The sequence below is a fragment of the Equus quagga genome, chromosome 1 (genome assembly GCF_021613505.1).
Source record: "Equus quagga isolate Etosha38 chromosome 1, UCLA_HA_Equagga_1.0, whole genome shotgun sequence".
NCBI lineage: Eukaryota > Metazoa > Chordata > Mammalia > Perissodactyla > Equidae > Equus > Equus quagga.
This window is the reverse complement of record NC_060267.1, coordinates 6,764,266-6,768,088: the sequence shown is the minus strand read 5'-3', so window position 1 is coordinate 6,768,088 and position 3,823 is coordinate 6,764,266. Positions and strand designations below refer to the sequence as shown.

Sequence of the window (3,823 nt, the reverse complement as noted above, 5' to 3'; positions counted from 1 at the left end):
GGCCGAGCCCCGGCCTCCCGCGCGCCGGGCCGCCGCCGCCTGGCCCCGGGACCCCGCCGCCGCCCAGCGGCATGGAGTGGGCCGGCCGGCCTGGGAGAGCCGCGCGCTCCGGAGCGGCTGGCGGCCGCCGCTGCAGCAGGTCCTGGTCCGGGTCCCCGCGCTCGGCTCCTGCGGGAGCGGAACTGAGCCCACCCGGCGAGCCCGGAGCCGGCGCGGCCGCTGCTGCCACGGCTACCGCCGCCGTCGAGTCATGTGATGATCGGGCTGCGAGGGCTCGAGCGCGCCGTGGCCGAGGCTCGGCCCCTCCCCTGCCGGCCCGCGCGAGGCTCGCCCCGGGACCCGGACCTCCCCGGGGAGGGGGAGCCGGCCGGGGCGGTACCTGGCGGCGGGGATGGGGGCGCTGTGCGCCGGAGGCCGCACAGGTGTTAGGGGACGTCACGCGCAGCCGGGGAAAGCCAGCTGGGGAATCCACTCGCGGAGGAATGCTGCCTGCACCCTGGGGAAGGGAAACTCCGCGAGCTGGAGGGGAGAGGGAGACAGGTGCAGCCCAGGCTCGGAGTCCTGCGGTGGAGGTGAGGAACACCTTGGGAAAGAGACTTTCCCGAGTTTTAACAACACAAAAAGCAACAACTCACAATGGTTGCACGAGAATCATTAAAAGTTCTACCCTAGGCTTTTCTAGAATTACTTTTCTTTTCCTTTCATTACCACCCCATGCATCCTTTTCTGCAGAGCAAACCCTCTTTCGAACCCAAAATAAACTGAATGGCAAGGAAAACTAAAGAGATCTAAGAATTCAGAAGTAGGTACTAAGCACTCTTTACCTAGTACTTAACTGCTAAATAAGTTTATGCAAGCATTTTCCCCCAACGGAGAAACAAAAAAGTATCTTTTCAAAGCTGACTCTGTTTACTATTGAGACACTTAATGCAGCCTTTTCTTAATTCGAAACATTGTTACAAAATTATCTAAGGGCACCTTTAAAACTAAAGGACTTTACCTGGAACACAGCAACTCAATTAAATGCTAAAGTAAAAATGAATAAAACAAAAACGTGAAAAAAACGATAAATGTGCTTCATCAGGGGTAACATTTGTTCAATACTGGCTTAAAATTTTTTTTTTTTGCAAGAGAGCTGTATCCTGTGCATGTTTACTTATTCTGTATCCTGTTCCTATGTTTACCTACCATTCAATCTGCCAGGATTCTGTTACTTGCCGAGTTATGCACTGAACGGCTTGCCCAGAGTTTAAGAGGGACCACAGGCCCTCACTCCTCTCAGTGAGGGGGAAGGGGGCGCCGCCCAGGGGTTGGAGGGACCGATGATTCTCTGAAGAGGAACTGGAATCCTTGCTCTCAGGGGAGTCCTAGATAAACCTCGTTGATCCGTTTTTCCCCAGTATGTATAATATTCAGACATTTTCCTGTTTAGCTTTTTCATGAACAGGTACTCCAGTTTACCATATACCAAATAATCATGTAAAAATCAACATTTAACCTTTCAGTGTAATACCATTTGTGTCGAGTTCTTTTATTACTTTTCACAGACCAGAAATATAATTTTATCTTGGCCTCACTTCTATAAGTTTAAAATTTGGGGCGGGGTTCTAAATGATGCAAAGTCTAAATGAGCAAAAACAGCCGTCTCCCTCTTTGCTGTGTGAAACAGTAACCTTCCACTGAGAAATATGTGTCTACGTAGCGGCTAAACGTTGAACTGACCACATGCTGGGGCATCCACTGAGACTTATATAAACCTAGAGTCCCTTTCGCAAGCTGCCGTTCTAGAACCATTAATTACCTTTTAACAATGTCCTGTGGATACTTCAGTAAGTAACCTCTACTGAGATGAATTTACCCCATTCTTCCCTTTATTTAACTTTATGGCAAGGCTTTAATATTTACTAGAAATAGGATTTTAAAAAATTTCCTGTCTGATTTATTTTCAATTTGAACATAGTACCTGATCATGGTCAATAAGTAAATAAAGTCTAATAGTACAGAACCATCAATGAAAAAGTAAAAGACTCCAAAACATTTCCCCGGGGGATCTTCAGTGTTTTTTTTATTTTGTTTTTGTGAGGAAGATTGGCCCTGAGCTAACATCTGTTGCCAATCTTCCTCTTTTTGCTTGAGGAAGATTGTCCCCGAGCTATCATCTGTGCCAGTCTTCCTCTGTTTTATGTGGGACACTGCCACAGCATGGCTTGATTGGTGGTGCTAGCTCTGTGCCCAGGATCCGGCCCTCAAACCCCAGCTGCAGAAGCAGAGTGTGTGAACTTAGCCACTACGCCATCTGGCTGGCCTCATCCACTGTTAATATTTTCTGTAGGCTTCCAAATTTTTTCTCAAATAAGATATTTGGCATAATTAAATTTGGTAATATTAGCTAGATTTGTGAACCAAACTTTTGTAAGAAGTTTTTCTACTGTTTCTTTGTGACCTGATTATTATCTCTCATGGGAAAGTGTTGACATATCTTTAGCTTTGCGCAGCAAATTTTGTTCTACAAACAGCAGGCGAACAGGAATTCTACACTTGTTCTCCTGTGATTACTTCTATAGTATGTGTTCATAGCTGACCAATAAATCTGCTATCTTATCTTTATACTCACCTCTAAGATCAGGGTCACATCCCAGGATTTTCCGGAGAAATATTTTCTATGTAATTTACTCCTCAATTATGTCATGCGTGAAGATCAGTGCTTCAGCTGGGAGGTACTCCTGATTAAAATGGGGTGGTCATCCCTTTAGGAGAGCCCCTTAAAAAGTGCCTTTCACACCTCTTGCAGATGCATGCTTGGGAGTATCTGTGCTCCCAGCTTTAGGGGAGTAGTCATTTCCTAAATTCAAGTGGTATGGTAATCGGGAATTGAGAGCCCCTCAATGCGTTTATTATACATTGTATGTATGCCCCATTCATTGATAAATATCCTTCACTTGTCTCTCTTGTTCTCTTTCCCCTGGAAAACGTGAGTTTGAAGACTTTAACAGAACATTCATTTACAGACTACAAACATAGATCTTGTACTTGAGTGCTCTTAATACAAACATAATCTCATTTCTAGGCTTCTAATACTATGATTTTGACTATTCAATGACTCTGTGCTATCGTAAGACTATTTTCAAGAAAAAAATCTGGATAATTTCTTTAGTCAAAACATCAAGGACTTCCCCCAAATATTTAATTACAAAAGAAGAAGCATTATGTTACAGTGGAAAAACCTGGCAGATATCACCTAAAACAAGCAATCAAGGTGATCATCATGAGTGGTGAGACATGAACATCCTGTACCCACTGCCATCCCGCACTGACAAGGACACCTCGCTTCTCTGGTATTCTTCCCCAAATCCTTAACCTGGGGATAATCATGAGAAAACATGAGTCAAGGCCAAACTGAGGCTATTCTACAAAATACCTGACCGGGTGTCTTCAAAAATGTCGAGGTCCTGAAAGACAGAAAGTCTGAGGAACTGTCATAGATTGGGGACAAAGGACATAGAACCTGCTGCAATGCTGTGCCAATGTTAATTTCTTGGTTTTGAGGACAACGTTAGGGGAAGCTGGGTGAAGTGTATACAGGGACAAAAAATTTTAAAATAATCAGGGATATTTGGGGGTCAAGTAGAAAGCAAATTTTCATTTGGAAGTCAAGCCGGGAGAGAAATGAATACATAATGCCTTCCCAGGTTCGTGCCTCCGTAATGGTGTTAACCTCTTTGTATTGTAACTAGCAGTTTACCAATGTCTGCCCGTTAGACAGGGAAATCCTATAGGGCAAGAACATTCTTATTCATCTTTGTATTTCCAGCACCTCGCCTAA

At 45.1% G+C, this 3,823-nt stretch overlaps 1 protein-coding gene across 1 annotated transcript in view; it reads right to left on the bottom strand.

The window, feature by feature from the left end:
• PPM1H (protein phosphatase, Mg2+/Mn2+ dependent 1H) overlaps window positions 1-247 on the bottom strand; it is a 231,190-nt gene extending 230,943 nt beyond the window's left edge. The window contains exon 1 of the mRNA XM_046673877.1: window positions 15-247. The gene's annotated coding sequence lies outside the window, so the exon portion shown is untranslated. The remainder of the gene's footprint in view (window positions 1-14) is intronic.
• Between the last annotated feature and the right edge of the window lie 3,576 nt (window positions 248-3,823).